Source organism: Triturus cristatus, chromosome 3_1, assembly GCF_964204655.1.
Source record: "Triturus cristatus chromosome 3_1, aTriCri1.1, whole genome shotgun sequence".
Taxonomy (NCBI): Eukaryota; Metazoa; Chordata; class Amphibia; order Caudata; family Salamandridae; genus Triturus; species Triturus cristatus.
The window spans coordinates 977,598,106-977,616,814 of NC_140583.1; the positions used below are offsets into that span (position 1 = coordinate 977,598,106).

The 18,709-nt window shown below is 42.3% G+C and overlaps 1 protein-coding gene across 24 annotated transcripts in view; it reads right to left on the reverse strand.

The window, feature by feature from the left end:
- The window catches only part of PUM1 (pumilio RNA binding family member 1), an 897,051-nt gene extending 879,503 nt beyond the window's left edge, over positions 1–17,548 (reverse strand). For 16 of the 24 annotated variants that reach the window (XM_085645644.1, XM_085645641.1, XM_085645638.1 and 13 more), the window contains exon 1: positions 17,424–17,548. The gene's annotated coding sequence lies outside the window, so the exon portion shown is untranslated. The remainder of the gene's footprint in view (positions 1–17,423) is intronic. The other 8 variants (XM_085645647.1, XM_085645645.1, XM_085645642.1 and 5 more) reach the window with 4 other exon arrangements.
- Between the last annotated feature and the right edge of the window lie 1,161 nt (positions 17,549–18,709).

Consider the following 18,709-nt stretch of genomic DNA (forward strand, 5'->3'; position numbering starts at 1 on the left):
GAGCACGCACGCACCAACGCACCACTCCCGGGCTTGTTTAAACAGGTTTGCACATCTGCCGAGGCATGGAGCAACGGAGAACAGCCGTACATGAGTGTTGCAGATGCAAATAAGAGGTGATAGCCGCGTGTGAAATCTGAATTCTTGAAAGATCAGAGCTTCCCTCTCCAGAGTATCATTCCCAGTATATGGTTTTTGTTTAATATCCAATACATATTAGCCTCTTCAGTTAACTAGCTTTTTTATTAAAATTAGGGTATGTAGACACAAATTTCAATTCTGTGAGATTCCTCTAGATGGTGCTGTTGTAACATGTTTTGTTGTAAACTCATTCTGCGCTGTTAAACTGTTTGGAGAATGGCGGTTGCATGTTGGTTTTACTGTAATGTTATACCAGAATACCTCGTTTTCCTTAATCAATTTCAAGATGCGTTGTCACAGAATTGATGGAGTGACCTCCACAAAATTATAGTAGCCCCTCAACCTCTCAGCTCTGATCATGTCAAAGTTTTTCCTTTACCAGATTTTAAGAGGTAGATATTACTATGTATCCCCCTTTAACGTGTTAAGATGAATGTAGAAAATGTTTCAATGTCTGAACCGCCTCTTTGACATCATTACATGTATTTCCCCCTTCTGAATTGTATTTTTCTTATCTGTGGTAATGCTGTACTTAGTTCCTGGCAAAAAGCTTTTGTTTCATTTGGGTGCAATATGACGGTGTCCAGGCTCCCTCAGCCTCGCTCTCCATCTATTTTTCTTTACCGTTCTGCTTCTTATGTTGTCACAATGTTTCCTGGTTACGTGCGTGTAAATTTTGAGTAACCTTTTTCCAAATTGGTTCAATTTTGTTTGTGACAGTTGGAAATGTAAGCAAAGAGCTTAAGTAATGCATTAACTTTTACTTTTAAATGTGCAGACGTGGCAATATTCAGCCTTTTTTCCAGCTAGGTAATTAACGTCAAATTGTGGTCATGGTTTACTCTTTTTGTGATGAGTACTTTTAACCACAGATTCCTGAACTTGCGACTCTCCTCAGATGCCTTACAGGGCCTTACAATAGCTCCTGCGTGCTGGTAGGTGGCGCCATGAGACTCAAGACCCTGTGTCGCCTCTGAGCGCCTCCCCTTCACGTCTGACGCCAGTGCCAGATTATCTGCACAGTTTGATGTGGACCTGGAGCTCCTCTCTTTTAGAGTTCAGTTCTTCCCAAAGCCTTGCGAGTTAAGCAGTGTGGATGGATGTCTCCACTGAAAATGACAGGCTTAGAACCATGTTGCCCATATCGAAAGCAGATGCCTGTCACTAGTTAGCACACCGTCTGCCCATGGTGCCTAAGCTCTAAACATGACTTCATGTCCTGCGACGGATGCTCCCTGATGCTTGCCAATGCCACCAAGGAACAACAAGCATTGGCATAGCCAATAGGTCTCGCCTTTGAGACATTTTAAGTGTTTAGCCATGCAACAGTTGATGTTGCACCAAGGATATTGTACTGCATAATTAAATACTTATAAGGTCCCAAAGGCCAGACCTATTGGCTATGCCAATGCTTGTTTGTCCACCATGCCAGTTGGGTGTGAAAAATCAGGTCTGGTAGTTACTGCCCATAACGTTACAACTTTGTGGGTGCTAACCACATTCCCAAAGACTGCTGATGTGATGGAAAATCTACCAAGTTGGTGGATTTTCTGCTATCATAAGTACAGTTTAGGGTCAATAAAATGCCTGCTTCCCCGTTCATTAACTTGAAAATTGAGACCCAAAATCCATCGTTTTTGGAGCTGTAAGTGTAAATCACTAGGCAAAAATGTTTGTGAATCAGGCCGTACTTGTTCAACGTTTTTGTTTGCAGTGCACTTTTATTCTTTCTTATTTCGATAGTCTTGTTATACATTTTGAGGCCAGTCTCAATGTTCTTTCAGGGGTGTGGAACTTAATAAAATATCTACTTGTCCATGGGGCAGGTTGCTTCATAAATCTACTTTTCCTGTAACAAAATCCACTTGTCCCTTTTGTGCCATGTAATACGGCAACAAATTACGGCAGCACTCTCATTATTTAAGAGTTCTGATATAGCCTCACTAATTATGCCAGGGCTCGTACCATAGTAGGGTTGAATACTAGCAATTCCCTTATGTTGCTACGTTTCTGCAGATCTACATGCTGGGGCTGAAGGTAGTGGTAAGCAAAAGTTCAAGGGTTGGAATGCCCTTTTGAGTCTGTGCTAACCTACTAACTTGCGTGTTTTAAGGGTTTGCACCAACTCTTTTCTAATCTTTTCCCATACTGAAAAAAGGTTGGAAATTTACTCCTGACAGTGGCAGACGTAAAACTTCTTCCAGGGATGGGAAAAAAGTGGTTGGAGGAAAAATGAACTTGAAACATTCAAATTTTCACATGAGCAAATCTACACATGCACATTTGCACATGCTAAAATGCAGTTCACAAATATTTTCTAGGAGTACCATTTCTTGGCCTACTTCTGTAAATTCTTGTGAATTCACGGAAACTATATATATGCACTTAATGCAAGGATATATACAATCGATGCACTTTTGAGACTTTCTTCAATAATTGGGCCTCTAATTAGGCCTGGCGTTAACCATTACCCTTTGTGTTTAATAAAATTTTGTCGCTCGCTCTTTTTCTCTCGTTCTATCAGGAGGCTTCACTGTAAGTGACAGTATTCTGCTCTTTTACAAGGAGCATATTGGCACACAAAGTAGTTTTGTTCAGTGCCTGGAACTGCTGTGGCAATGTGTGCTTTTTGAGAGCAAAACAATTTTTGATTTTGCCAATGCTTCTTAGAATGGTGAGGCCCCAGCAGCTCGCACACCGATAAGGTTTTACAAAAACCATACCTAAACAAGTCACGCATTAACAAAACCATAAGGTTGACCACCAATTTCAGACCTACTGGCTTTGCCAATGCTTGTTTATTTTTGTTTCCCATAATCGTATTTTAACTGGTTACACTGATTATCCATTATGAATATTGTTGGGAAATGCAAGCATACATCAACATGGAGCTAAATGAGGCTGCAAAGATATGATACCTAAAACCTTACAGTAGTTTAGCAAAATGTGTTTTCCAACTTGCATTTTTTTGGGAACATTTTATTTTGAAAGCAAAGAATCATCACTCTTGCTTTCAAGCTTCGGCAAATATTTGCATAATCAGAGAGCATTTTGGGAGCATTATACAAAGACTCATATTACTAAACTTTGAAAACGTGTGTACACATTTATACTGGAACCACCGTCAGTAGTGCAGGTCGAGCTTACAGCATTTACTTTTAGTACTCACCCTAATAATAAAGGCTTTGCATTAATGTACCATAAATACAAGAATGAACAACATTTAATACATGGATACAAATATTACCTTAACTGCAGACATTGCCCTTTCCTGATCCATAATGTGGTACTGTAAACTGGTAGCCAAAGGGTTTGTGCAATATGGGGTTGGCCCTACTTGTCCCAAGGACAAACAACACATGAAAACTTGTTGCCCTTGACCCCAAACAATATGTCCCAGGCGTTGGGCTATAGGAATTCCACATCCCTGTCTTTCTTTGGTTCAGCATTTTAGCAGTGATCTAGCATTTTGCCAATTTTCTAATGGCAAATGCTGGAATTTTGAAGCAAATCCAATTGGTGTTGTACTGTGTTGGAGAGCTTAGGCAATTAACTAAAATGCCTGTATTGATCTAAGGCATGTGTATGACTGTCCTCTTATGGAATGTTACCAATTGCTACATCTTTAGTGATTCATAATTGCGGTTTACACGCGCTTTTAGATTTTCAGGCAAATTTTCTGTTCACCTTTCTGTCTAATTTTTTTTCTCTTTCCGCTTGAGACCTGGTTTTTAGCTGTCTTTGAAAGACCCATTGTCTGCAATACCAGTATTTGAGTGGATTTAGAGTCAGTCCATTGCTTAAAATTGGTTGAATTTGTCAGTCTCAGTTGCTTGCTTCTTATTCAATGACTTTCATTCCTGCTGTGGTTGTCCTTACCCTGGATCAATGACTCTTTACTATCCTTTTGATTGGGTGACTTATGCTTGGCAGGTAGCGGTCCAATGATCACCATAGGCTTGCTCTTTCTCGCCTGAACAGGCGCAAAAAAGGGAGCCAATGCGTTGATGCACTACCATTATTACTGGTAATACTGCCTGACATTTGCACTTTATCTGGCCTGATCTTTTATTCAGAATCCTTTGAATATTTTGTACTCTTTGCACGCCTGAAACTGTACTGCTTTGAATCAGATTGGGGAAGTTGGGCTAGGCGAGGTCCTGTGCTGAATTGATCATTTTCCTTACTTCTCATCAGCCATTTTGGTTGAGCCATCAATCCTTTGCATGTAGCAAACTAGGGGCCGCCATATGTTTGCCCGAACTACTACAAAAAGGGAGCCGATGCATGAGCGCACACAGCTGGCGCCCCAAAGGCAAGCTCGTCTGTGCCTGTATGGCACCATGGGCCAGGAACACTGCCCCCTGATGGAGGAAAAAAAGGACTACCTACTCACTGTACTTGTTGTTACCTCTAAGGCAAGTCCTGCATAAAGATAGTTTACGCTTCTGGTCCAGGAGAGGCTGTATAGCAGGCGCAGGTGCACCAAAGGCAAGCCCGTCTGAATCCGGCAGGAGGGTAGGATCCCCGCACTTTTCAGGACAGACAGATTTAGCTATTTATTGTCCTCCATGAAATGATGTAACAGGCTGGCTGATTAAGCCTGTCACACCTTGGACCCGTCTTATTTACTGGGCGAGTGCCCTATCTGTAATTTTACTTTAAAAATGACCTCTCATCGATCCAACCATCTCAGATGATCACCGTCCTAACATATAAGAGTCAAGTTTCAAGTTTATTTTATTCATGGTAACGGAACTCCAAAGTGGTCCCCGTTAAATCACAAAATTACATACGTATAACTGAGATACGATTCTAATTTACAACTGAGTACATGTAATAAAATATTCCACCCCATTATGAGATCTGACAATCAAAGAATATCCAAGGCTCAAAAAACGTTTGTTTAACAAAATTCAGACAAGCAACAACGTGGTATACAGAGCAAAACAAAGTATTTTGTGCCATCAGTGCAAGAATTTAAGAAATATATATAAAATTCATTATGAAAGTGAGGCTCATTTATGATGTCTTATTGGGAACAACAGATCATAACAAGACAGACTAAATGCCCATAGCTAATAAAATTAAAGCTGAGCTTTCTACCTTCTCATAGTTAGACAAACAGAAAGTCCTTACTGTTGCAAACACAGTAAAGTCAGGCTTGCCGCTTCATCTGGCCCGATTAGATACATTATTGAAAGTGGGAGGCGCAATGCTTTCTGCCTTGATAGATATTTACAAATCCTCTTTGGATAGTTGTAGTGACCTAGAGACTTGGAAACAAGCGATTATACGCCCACTATTGAAGAAGCCAACCCTGAAGTTATGGAAAATTACAGACCTATATCACTACTCTCACTTGTTAGCAAAAGTTAGAGAAGCGATAAACCGACATCTTTCAATATTCTTGGAATCTAACAGTATACTTCATCCTACTCGAACAGGATGCCACCCACGTTGTAGTACGGAAGCATCGGTCCTGATGGCTATGGAAGATCTTAAAAAGATATTAGATCAGGATGGACCAGCTACACTTAGTCTTCTTGACTTAAGTATGGCATTCAACACAGTTTCTTATCCTTTCCTACTGTGTTTGGAAGTAGGCATAACAGGTAGCGCCTTAAAATGGCTTTTATCATTCCTGATTAAGAGGAGCTTCCGGGTTAGTGAGGGTCTGAAAATCATCAGCTAAAATGTGTAGTGCAGCAGGACTCCTCCCAGCGCACCACGGTCTTTAATTTGTATGTCCTCCCCCTTTCTGATACCATCTGTTCACTAAGTTTTACTATCGTATCTTACGCAGACTATGTGCAGATTATCGTTGCTCTATCCCCCGATGTAAGTTCCACCTACCCAAGACTAAATGGTTGTCTGGAGAAGGTCTCTTAATTATACATATCATACAAGGGGGATTTGATTAATTAAATAGAAGGCTTGACCTGCCCTATTAATAACCACAAGTTGGACCTAGTGTTTATTGTGGTCTATTCACCTTAAAAATTGCTGGCGAAATTTCGGGGGGGAAAGTTAAGACTCCCCATCATAAGATCAAACGTGGTGACTGCAGAAGGCCATTTTCACCTCCCATAACAGTCTCCTAGTGAAACTGAAAGAAAATGATCAAGCAGATGAACTAGAAGGTACTGAGAAAGCGTACACTCCACATGTTCCCCAAGAAGCATGCATCCCATATGATCTTTCACAACTCTGCTTCAAAGAAGTCTACAAAGTAGAGGGATTAATTAAATTCTCACGCCTGTCGTGCATGCACCATGTTTCAACAGGGCACAGATCCCAGAAATTCAAGGAGATTATTACACGTTTTCCTGCTGAATAATTTGGCAGGGAAACAATCAAAAACGGCAAGTTTCTAAATCTTAAACACTGCTTAAGTAAGGTTATGAAGGAGGAGGTCAAACCCAAATGCAAGAGTTTAGGGTTAAAACAACATTCATGGCTAGCACCATTCGGGTGATTTAGAGACGCCAAACAGTTTAAGCAAGCATCAAAACACCCATTCTCTCAAAAGAGCGATACTGGAAATCCATATTCGACTCAAACCTGCACTTATCAGACAGGACAGCAAAAATTATTCTGAAACACCTACAAATGTGGCGTGGGTAATTCGACTTGGTGTCAATTGATCTTTTAAGACTGAAATTAGTAAATCCAAATTAGCTCTACTTTATAATCGCCCAAACTCAAGATATGCAGCTTCCCATCGTCTTGCTAGTCTACTGTCACAACTATTAATTATCTCCAACACCTCTGATTTGGGGAATCTAAGGGAATCAACTTCAACTGCAAATGTATACACTTCTCCGGGTGCTACCTCTGCCTCTAGACTATAGAAAATAAAATTTCAAACAAAAACACTTGGGTGTAATTTGGTCCAGCTATCTCCTTGGTTGTAAAAGACACTATCAACTTAGAATGGAAAAGGGGAGTGTGAAAAAGGAGAAGTACCTGTGCACACTAGGTCTAATTTTTGATACCCAGATCTTGCAAGGATGATATTGACAAGCTTTATCTATCTTGTTTCTTCGTTGTTTCTATGATCAGGAAAGCCATCCCTCTTCATAGTGCCCTTCTGTAAAAGTCATCCAAACACTCATTCTGCCTCACAGACAACTAAAAATCTGTCGATCAGACTCCCAGCATACTTAAAGACAAGACTAGAGAACATTGAACATGCTGTGGCCGATCTAATTCTTGGCATCAACAGGAGCTCTATGATTATGGCATATCTTTGCTCCCGGCACTGGCTACCCATTCAGAAGTGCAGTGTGTTTAAGGCCCTCTGTCTATGCCAGAAGGCCCTTCATGGGACCCAACATTGGTACATAACCTATTTTTACTCCTTATGCTCCCCCAGAAACAAACATTCAAAATGTAGGGACCGTTCTCAGGAATCACTCGAAAAGCCGAGGACTTTACCCAGCATCTTTGAGCAATGACACTAAACTTTTAAGACGCCTCTTTCTGACAACTAACCCTTTTTCTGATTAGGCGACACCTATTCCTATTGGCGCCAAGTTTGGTTAGAACGGTTCTACACAAATTCTTATTCATTTATTCACACACTGACTGCAGCAGGCTCAGAGCAACATGCTGCCCTTGCATTCCCAACACCACATCAGAGATAATGTCCTGCCGGCAGTGCTCGATGAGACTACAATCCAGTCTGACAAGTCTTGCAGGCACAGTCACTTTGACAAATCAATGACTGCAGCCTGCATATCTCTGTTCTCACCCCTTATAACAAGGACCAATGGGATGGATTTAAATGTTGCTATTGCCTTGTCAATACCCAACAGTGGATGGCCGTTTTCACAGCACTGTGTGTCGGACATTTTTCTCACTTTTTGTGGATCTCCCCTAGGTGAGTGGGGGGGGCAGTGGAGTGGGTAGGGGACTAAATGGAAGAGAGCAGAGAAAGGGGCAATGGTCCTGGACAAGCAGGCAAAGCTAAGTGAGATAATGAGCCCAGACTCCACCACCGAACAAGGAGGAAGATCTGCAGGAAGCTTCTACACCCCTATTTCTCCCCATTTCCCAACCATTCTATTTGATTTGGATGATTAACAGTGAAGTGGCAAACTGCAGAAGGGGGTGTGAACAACATACAAAGTGCTTCTAGGTCCAGAATTAATTTTGCCCAAGACTCCATCACTCAGATTTGCCTGAGCTCACATATTTGTTGCATCTCACAGCCAATCCTCAAGATGCCAGACCGTTAGGTAAAATAAGTTTGGCTTGCTACAGACTTTTCACCTAATGTCAACCCACAAAAACATCTACAGCCCTTTACATATGAATACATAAAAATTATCAGCAGTATGCTGTTCAGAATCACCACAGTACTGAGTAAGAAAAGAAAGCATATATATCTGTCACAAGTTATAGCTTCTTAAGTCAAAATCAACCTAGCCCCACAGCGATCTGGTGGAAGACCAGAAAATACTGAAGCACTAGTTTCTACTGCTGAAACAGCAGCTACGAAGTGAGACAATGAGTGTGTGTAGTGGTATGAACAGCTGTGACCAACAGGGAGAGAGAAGTCACAGGAACAGCACAATTGGAAAGGTGAATTTCGAGAGCAGTTCAAGGCGACCAAGCTGAAATGTTTTGGGGGGGGGGGGGAAAGTAATTAATTTAATCTCTTAGAAAAGAACTGAAGAGAGTGAAGTGAAGAACCACAAGAGGACGAGAGCTATTCTGCTGCACCCAATCAAACTCCAGTAATGGCAGGTCAATCCTCAAGTGAAATTCCTAAAATGATTCCACACCAGAAGTAACCTGATGGCACAGACAAACCTGCTGTAAATTCATCTTACTATAGAATTCCTTAACTCAACATGATGCCTGCATTAACACACAAAAGCCAAGAGAAGACTTATATCCAACACACAAAGGTGGAGCCCTGGTGTGGGTCCATATGAAGACGCCTCAGGACACACAAAACAGTAACCTAAATGCCTTTGTCGCAAACTTATCAAAGTACTTTTATTGTTTTAGTCGAAATAGCAATACAATAAAAAATGCATTATAATGAATGATGTGCAAAATGACTAACAGTTGTTGCAATGTAAATATAGAAACTCCATTCAACACAATTATATAAATACAATTCATTAAAAAAAAAAAAAAAATCTAATAAGACAATCTTGATTTAAAACCCCAATTTCATGATCTAACCACAGAGATTAAAACACTAACCTAATATAACAGTTACTTATAATTTAACTGTGTACATTCATGCTGTTTGTAAGGAACTTTCTAGAGTCCGAAAAGCTGCCAGAAGAAAAATACATTTTGTACACTTCAGCAGCCAAATAATCCTGGCTCATCTCAAATGAGATCTTGTTGCTTTCCATGCTAAGTAAATATATGCTGCTACTGCAAGGTACATTTCCCTAGAGTCCCTCCTGTAACAAAGTTCGAGGGCTTCCTGCATGTTATATTTTAGAAACAAGCGACAGAAAAAGTACCTTCTGTGTAGCAAGGTGTTGGTACATTGAAGCATATTTATTAACAACAAGGGAACCCAGAAAAGGTCGGCCAGGGACCCTGGGAATTATGTATTTAGAAACAACAATGGTCCCTAGGAATTTAAAAATAGTTAGAAGAATAAATAAGGACTCAATCAGTACTTATGTAAAGGACTTGTCCAGCCGGACAGTGGTCATGAATTTTGTGGTACATTAAAGTAGAAAAAAATATAACACAAAGATGCACAAAGTGGGACACAAGCCTGTGTCCTGTATGAACAATGGAGATTGTGCAAGGCAAAGAGACGAAAAACATAGGTTCAGGCAAGGAACATGGTTTGTTGCGAGGAGCGCAAATGGAAAAATGAAAAAACAAAACAGTACAAAGAACACCTTTGTGGTTTACAATAAATTATTCTTAGCATAAAAGGTGTTTAAAGTGTCGACGGCGTTTCGATCCATTGGGGAAATACAAGGATCATTATCAGGACTACAATTGTTATGCCTGTAGGATGTAACCTGAATAATCGCGGTTGCAGTAGAAGGGTCGAGATAGTTCAGCGGAAGTGCCGTGGCTTTAGGAATCGTGTCCTGCGACGTGGATATGCAGGGTGAGGCGTAGAGTAAATCGCCAGGAACCGGTGATTAGAACGGCAATAATTTCCGGGAATGAAGCCGAGCCCGAGTAATGATCATGATATGGATAGTTTCCTGGGGGTCCGTCGATACGGAGAGCCGAGTGCTGTCAATGCGGAAGCTGACGGAGGGGGAGGGCGGGATTGTTATGAAGGCGGGAGGTCGACGTGATTGGTGGAGTGTGAGCAGGAATGAAGATAGAAAAAGGACCGGAAGTATTTGGACAGAGAGGCGTCCATCTTGGAAAGGTTAGGAAGTGAATAGAACTCATAGGAGAGTAAAAAGGAATATATACAATTACAGTTGCGGTACAATACATAAGGTGACAGTGTGATACGGAGGAGTGTCAGATAATAGTGGTCCAGTCCTCAAGACGATTCAATCCAGTATTGAGGCTGTGACTTTTCAAGATCCATTTCAACTCTTCTTTGTTCAACAGTTTTGTAATATCACCACCCCTGGGTGGGAGTTAAACATCAGAGATCACAGTCCAGCGTATATCATCCTCAGAATGTTTTTTCTCTATAAAATGTTCAACCAGCGGGGCATTGAGGATTTTGCATCTGATTCTACTCCGGTGTTGGGAGATTCGTAAACAGATCTTTTGGGTGGTTTGACCAATGTAGATCTTGTTACATGGGCAGAAGATCGCATACACGACATTATTAGAGTTACAATTTGGTAACATCAGTAATGAATTGAAAACGTTCACAAAGACAAAAACTTTACATTCAATTGTCAGTGCACAAACTATGCATTTACCACATTTTGAGTGACCTTTCAGTGGTAGAAGTGCCCAGATGTCGTTCAAAGTGTTAGTTATAGTTTTAGTGGTAGTGTTTGGTAAAGCTGCTCGTACCAAATGATCCTTTATGTTTTTCTTAAATGCAAACAAGGGTGGCTCTAGGGAGAGTTTGCCTGCATTCAGAACTGGCCAATTATTTATCATGCTCTTCCGTATGGTGTTGGACACTGTGGTAACGCATACCAGGCGGGTGGTGTCAGTTTTGGACTTCGGTTCTAGAAGGGCCTCACGGGGGCAGTACCAGGCTCGTTTCATTGAGTTCCGTACTAGTCTGCGTGGATAGCCCCTTCTAGACAATTTTAGGCAGAGTATTTTGGCCTCGTGGAAGTAGTCTTCCTTTAAGAAACAATTTCTGCGAATACGCAGAAATTGTGAGAAACGACGGGAGTCTCGTAAGGCACGTGGGTGACTGATGTTATAACTGAGCAGAGTGTTGCACTCAGTTGGTTTACGGAATAGGCTTGTTATGAGGTAACCATCCCTGTGTTTGATCATGAGATCAAGAAACGGAATTGCCTCTTTGTCATACGTCAAGGTGAATTTAAGTCTAATCACAAGATTGTTCCACTGGATGTGTGTGGGGGGGAGGGAGGGGGGGGAACAAGAGGCGTGGGGTTCTAGGAGCTAGCGGCCTCCAAATTTAAGTGTTTATCACAAAAGAGCTGCTCCTAGTGTGATAACCCAAACGAGTTACAAGAACGTCGTGAGTGTGGGCATCTCACAAAAAGTTACGGACTGGTCTCACACACCACCTGGTGTCATGCTTCATCATTGACCAGTCCTCGCCCTCCAAAACCTTCGTTTGATGGAGGGCGGGCATACACTTGACGACAAGGATGCACTTCTAAGTGACTAAGTGGGGGCCCGTGGATATGTGAGTGGGGTTAAAAATCATTATAGTAGTCAGAGGCGTTTTTAATGTGAATCGAAAACTATATGATATTAAAATGTGAATGTGACGGTAATTGGGGTGGTTATTGTCCCCTACCGTCTAGTGGATGGTCGACATGTTTCTGCCCAAGTGGCCCAATTGGGTCCATGGCATTCATCAGGACCTAGAGATGTGAAAAAGGGCTCCGTTCTTACCAAATGTTGGTATGATTTTACCACTTTGTGAGTGTGGCGTTGGTCACACTTTACCGTATTTTAACTGCTTCCAAAGTTGAAGCCCTAGTTAAATGGACAATATGTCCCATGGGGAAGGGGCGGAAGGAGTCCACAGTTTTTGTCTCCTTGTGACATCTGATGGATGCGTCCCGAAACCTATACGTCCGCTCCCGGTCCTCCCGAATGTAGCAATGGTGAATTTAAGACCAGCACAGTTATCGTTTAACCAATGGAGGAACGGGTCTAGTAAGCTCTCATTGGCCTGCCAAATCATGATATCTATAAATGGAAGAGATATATTGACAATATATTCATGATTTGGCAGGCCAATGAGAGCTTACTAGACCCGTTACTCCATTGGTTAAACAATAACTGTGCTGGTCTTAAATTCACCTTGACATATGACAAAGAGGCAATTCCGTTTCTTGATCTCATGATCAAACACAGGGATGGTTACCTCATAACAAGCCTATTCCGTAAACCAACTGAGCGCAACACTCTGCTCAGTTATAACAGCAGTCACCCATGTGCCTTACGAGACTCCCTTCCTTTCTCACAATTTCTGCGTATTCGCAGAAATTGTTCCTTAAAGGAAGACTACTTCAACGAGGCCAAAATACTCTGCCTAAAATTGTCTAGAAGGGGCTATCCACGCAGACTAGTACGGAACTCAATGAAATGAGCCTGGTACTGCCCCCGTGAGGTCCTTCTAGAACCTAAGTCCAAAACTGACACCACCTGCCTGGTATGCGTTACCACATTCTCCACAGTGTCCAACGCCATACGGAAGAGCATTATAAATAATTGGCCAGTTCTGAATGCAGGCGAACTCTCCCTAGAGAGAGACCCTTGTTTGCATTTAAGAAAAACAAAAACATAAAGGATCATTTGGTCCGAGCAGCTTTACCAAACACTACCACTAAAACTATAACTAACAGTTTGAACGACATCTGGGCACTTCCACCACTGAAAGGTCACTCAAAATGTGGTAAATGCATAGTTTGTGCACGGACAATTGAATGTAAAGTTTTTGTCTTTGGTATCATCAGGAATGAATTGAAAACGTTCACAAATAGTAACTCTAATAATGTCGTGTATGCGATCTTCTGCCCATGTAACAAGATCTACATTGGTCAAACCACCCAAAAGATCCGTTTACGAATCTCCCAACACCGGAGTAGAATCAAATGCAAAATCCTCAATGCCCCACTGGTTGAACATTTTATAGAGAAAAAACATTCTGAGGATGATATACGCTGGACTGTGATCTCTGATGTTAAACTCCCACCCAGGGGTGGTGATATTACAAAATTGTTGAACAAAGGAGTTGAAATGGATCTTGAAAAGTCACAGCCTCAATACTGGATTGAATCGTCTTGAGGACTGGATCACTATTATCTGACACTCCTCCGTATCACACTGTCACCTTATGTATTGTACCGCATCTGTAATTGTATATATTCCTTTTTACTCTCCTATGTGTTCTATTCACTTCCTAACCTTTCCAAGATAGACGCCTCTCTGTCCAAATACTTCCGGTCCTTCTTCTATCTTCATTCCTGCTCACACTCCACCAATCACGTCGACCTCCCGCCTTCATAACAATCCCGCCCTCCCCCAGCTTCCGCATTGACGGCACTCGGCTCTCCGCATCGACGGACCCCCTGGAAACTATCCATATCACGATCATTGCTCGGCTTCCTTCCCGGAACTTATTGCCCTTCTAATTACCGGTTCCTGGCGATTTACTCTACGCCTCACCCTGCATATCCACATCGCAGGACACGATTCCTAAAGCCACGGCACTTCCGCCGAACTATCTCGACCCTTCTACCGCAACCGTGGTTATTCAGGTTACATCCTACAGGCATAACAATTGTAGTCCTGATGATGATCCTTGTATTTCCCCAATGGATCGAAACGCCGTCGACACTTTAAACACCTCATATGCTAAGAATAATTTATTGCAAAGCACAAAAGGTGTTCTTTGTATTGTTTGTTTTTTCATTTTTCCATTTGCTCTCCTCGCAACAAACCATGTTCCTTGCCTGAACCTATGTTTTTCGTCTCTTTGCCTTGCACAATCTCCATTGTTCATACAGGACACAGGCTTGTGTCCCACTTTGTGCATCTTTGTGTTATATTTTTTTCTACTTTAATGTACCAGTAAATTCATGACCACTGTCCGGCTGGACAAGTACTTTACTTAAGTACTGATTGAGTCCTTATTTATTCTTCTAACTGTTTTTAAATTCTTAGGGACCATTGTTGTTTCTAGGTACATTGAAGCATGACATAAGCTATTGTCTGTAAGTCTCCCAGGACTCAGTTCCAGGTGTCTAAAATGTTGTCCACAGACCTCGACCATTTTTTTTGGGTGAACGACAATACCTGTTAAGTACCAAGCTCAAACGAATCGAGAAATCAAGGTGTTCATTGAAGGCAAAGAGGATGAGCTAGGGATAGCAGGAGAAACTAATGAAGGTAACATACAAAAGAAGTTTCCCCATAGAAAAAGAGCAATTGGAGCTCATTAGAACAAGAAACAAGACAATAATGTAAATACAATTGTGGTCACTAATGCAATGCCACTGGAACGGAGGTCTAATTCCCCTCACAGAGAATCAACACTATCTCCCAAAGTCAAGCATGGTTTCAAATTCCAACTCCTGACCATCAACTTTATAGCTAATGTGATGCCTCTGGAACGACGCTTAACAATGTTGCCCAGATTTTAGACTCTTTTTCGATAATATACGAGTATACCACAACAAAATAACTTTCATAGGAGAACACCCTGAACACAATTTGGCAAACTATTGGAAAGCACCGAAGAACGATGAAATAGTGGAAATCCGCTAGACAAATGAGTTAAAAACGATATGAGCAAGAGTTTGCCTAAGCACGTCCAGAAACAAAACATGGCAAAAAGTAAGGTTTAAAAAAGACACACTAACTAAAATAAGACTGTTTAAACTTCCCGAACATTATAGAATGTTGAAACTGTCAAATGTGTTGAGGGAGGTGGGGGGGGGGGGTTTAACAAACCGGAATTCAACATCACCAAACCGATACCTCCCCCTTCATTACAATTTTAACATTAAAACTGAAATCAATCGTAAGCACAGTGAGCTCTAAAATGTAGGGACCAGCCAGCAGATGTCATCGACGATGCGTTTTACCTTAAACAATGCGATTTATGAGCAGTTTCGTACACATACCAAAGCTAGACATGGCCACATTTTAGACAGGAACTAAACTGACAGCCAGCTACGAATTTTAACACCTAAACATTCTGCGTGAGAATTTAATGCTTCTCAAATGTGTGAATGGAAAAGCAAGGTTAATACAAAGCCACATTGCACAAATTCTAGAGTGTAGGGTATGGGTCGGATCCTAGCGTGTAAAATGCTTTTTTTTTTAAATCATTATTATCGTGTCTGACTCACTCTGAACGTAAGTGTGCAGTTAGGTAGTAATTTAAATTTGCGACTGGCTGTCTAAATTCTACCGTGAACTTTACATAACATCAATGCATGCCGGTAAATGCTGCCCAAATTTACAACGTAATGAAGCAGTGGGACATTTCGAAATAGAAAGTATTAAAAGGTCATTGGCAAAACTAAAAGACTGAAGGAAAATATGGATAACAATCTATTTATGCGCTCAAAAAGTGCCCTGGATTCAATGGTCACATTCAACAGAACGCTCTTACAAACTCAGATGGAAAGAGCTGGTGGAAAAACGAAGGTGGCAAGCCACTTTCAGATTATAATTTAAGGGTAAAATATTCAGAAATTTAAGATATGAATTAGTTTCTACATTCACTCGTTTTTCTTTGCATTTCGGCGCTTAAGTCACACACTAGCGCAGAGCAAAGGGGACACAGACAGACAGGTTTCTAAATACTCAGAAGGTGTTATTGTACCGTTCCAAAACGAGGTACACAAACGTTTAGGATACTCTTCATCAAAACCATCATTGCTGAAGAAAAAAAAAACATTTTAATTAAGCTGACATTTTCAGTCAGATCCCTTACGGCGACATGCAGCGGGATGCCTTCATACACACACACAAATCACAGGGCTCTTACAGAGTTTAAGGAGGGGGTAAACTGGGGCCAAGCGGTGCAGCTTCCAACTCAATAATAAAGTACATCAATGTGATCTGTGACAGCCAAAATGGAAGATCCGCCTTAAATAATGACAGTTCTCTTCTGACAGTTCGAACGTAGATACCAAAAATGAGAGCAAAAAAAAAAAGTTGTTTTACAACCCCGCACAATGTAAATATGTGAACGTCCAAAAGGAACGATAAAAACAAAACAGAAAAAGTTCAGAGCACCTGGAGACAGGAACCAGACAGGCCGTGTCTGATCGCAAGGGTTAAACACTGTTCTTGCCACCTGCATCGTACACACAAGGCTGAGATAGATCTCTCACAAAAAAGTACAACGTTCTATGTTAAAGCGATACATGTGTACGAAAATCAAACCATAGGAAACCAAGTAAATCAGAGTCAAGAAGCTAAAATAATGGACTTGGACAAGGTAGTCTTGCATAAAGATATTGGTAGATTTGTATAAATACACAAACACATATGCGCACGTATAACGTATATACACAATTCATATAGGTGAATATACGTACACAGAAAGTCTACCGACAATTATGGCTCAAACAGATGTACAGCCACACTTCCGCTAAATGCATTACTTGCTCGTATAAAAACATATGTTGAATCAATTTACGTATAAAACACAGCAAGTGTTAAAAAGCCGACCAGGCATTATCCCCTGAAAACGGCACAAAGGGCTTCCAAGGGAATAAGACAATTAGCGGACATGCAGAACAGTCAGACTGTCAGGTAGTACAAGGGGGACTGAGCAGGATTACTGAAAATGAACAAACACAACTGAGGTCCAGGAAAAAAAAGAAGACACCTCCGCCCTGCACCGGAATATGACTGATGAGGGGGCACAGTACGAATAGCATAGCTGAAGGTAGCCGTGGGACCCGGGGGGACTGCATTACATGGCCCTGCCCCCTTTCCCCCGCGGCCTCCAGCTCTCTGCTCTGCTAACAATAGGGGCCTGGCCTGGCTTCCTGGCAAAAGGGAGGGGGGTGCGCCTCCACGATCTCCTCCCCTCGGTCCGGTAGCACACCGGAGAAACACGAGGGGCGGAACAGACAGCTCGTACCCAGGACAGTGGCCGAACACCCTGCAGAGAGGCTACTCACTGGTGGGGCGGTAGGATGAGGCTGGATGTCGGAGAGGACCCGTCTGCCTCTCTGCCTTTCACTCCGACAACATGGCGGCGCTCTGGGGGCCGACCAGTGGCGGAGCGCGCGCTGCATGCTGGGAGCGTCATGGCGGCTGCGGCCAGAGGGGGGGGGGGGGGGCAGCTGGGCGTTGTCTTGGCAACGGCGGCGCGCGTCAGGTGGGGAGCGGAAGTCGCGCACTGACAGCGCAGGAACAGCTGTGGACCCGTGATCCAGTTGGTGTGCATGGACTGGACCCGTCCCGCGACTGGACACCTTTCGCGCTCTATCCTCACAGCGACCCTTCAGGAAGATTTGACTTTTTTTTTTTATAGCTCGAACACGAACTAGGTAGGTAGGTACTCTGAATTCACGCAGACCGTCTCACAGACTTTATCGCCCTTAAGGGTGATTCTCTTTAGTTCTGGCATATTAGTTTATGACCTATAGTTATAAAAGCAGCATTCTTTTTTTATTTTATAAAACTACATTTACTTGTTGAGTTCCGAGGTTTCTGTAAACAAATTGGATGCTTGTCAAGTTTTAAAAATGTTAAGTTCCATGCAAATTGAGCTTGAGCTCAGATTTCGTAATGCGCATGTTCTGCTCTTAGGGTATTACTCTGCAGCAATGGCAGTTTTTAGCAGATAAGTGTGGTTCAGCGCCACACTAGCTTGAAGCAACTGTCCAGTGTAGTGTCGTGAGACTACGTGCGCTTGGACCCTTGTGGTCCTGGGCAGGCTCAACAGAGGAATTTGCTGGGAGTTGTGGTTATTAACGGTTATGACATACTGAGAGTTGCAGTGTCTGATTGTATGTTAAAGATTAAAGACCTCTGATACAGAGCTTCGTGTGTGGTGTATTTACGAGCAATCTCTCAAGCTGGGTAGGGTGATACTGTAATAGCCATCATAGCCCTGTCCCCACAGTGAGCTTAATGCCCCAGAACTACTGTTTGCACATCCTCTGGCTAGGAGTAGCCAGAGGCTATATAATAGACGGTTAGGACCTAGGGTGACCAACCGTCCGTAAATTTCACGCACAGTCCGTAATTCAGCCGTCTGTCCGTTGTCCGTGAAGAATTCTTTAACGGACGCCATTTGTCCGTAATTTTAACCGGGCACCGATCGCACCACCCTAAAGCCGGCACAGCTTCCACCCACCTCCCTGCTTGACTCCGATGCTGTTGAGGTCGGGTGTAACAGACTCCGATGCAGTACCAAAGCTCAGATACCCGGCAGCATTGGAGAGGCACAGCGGGATGG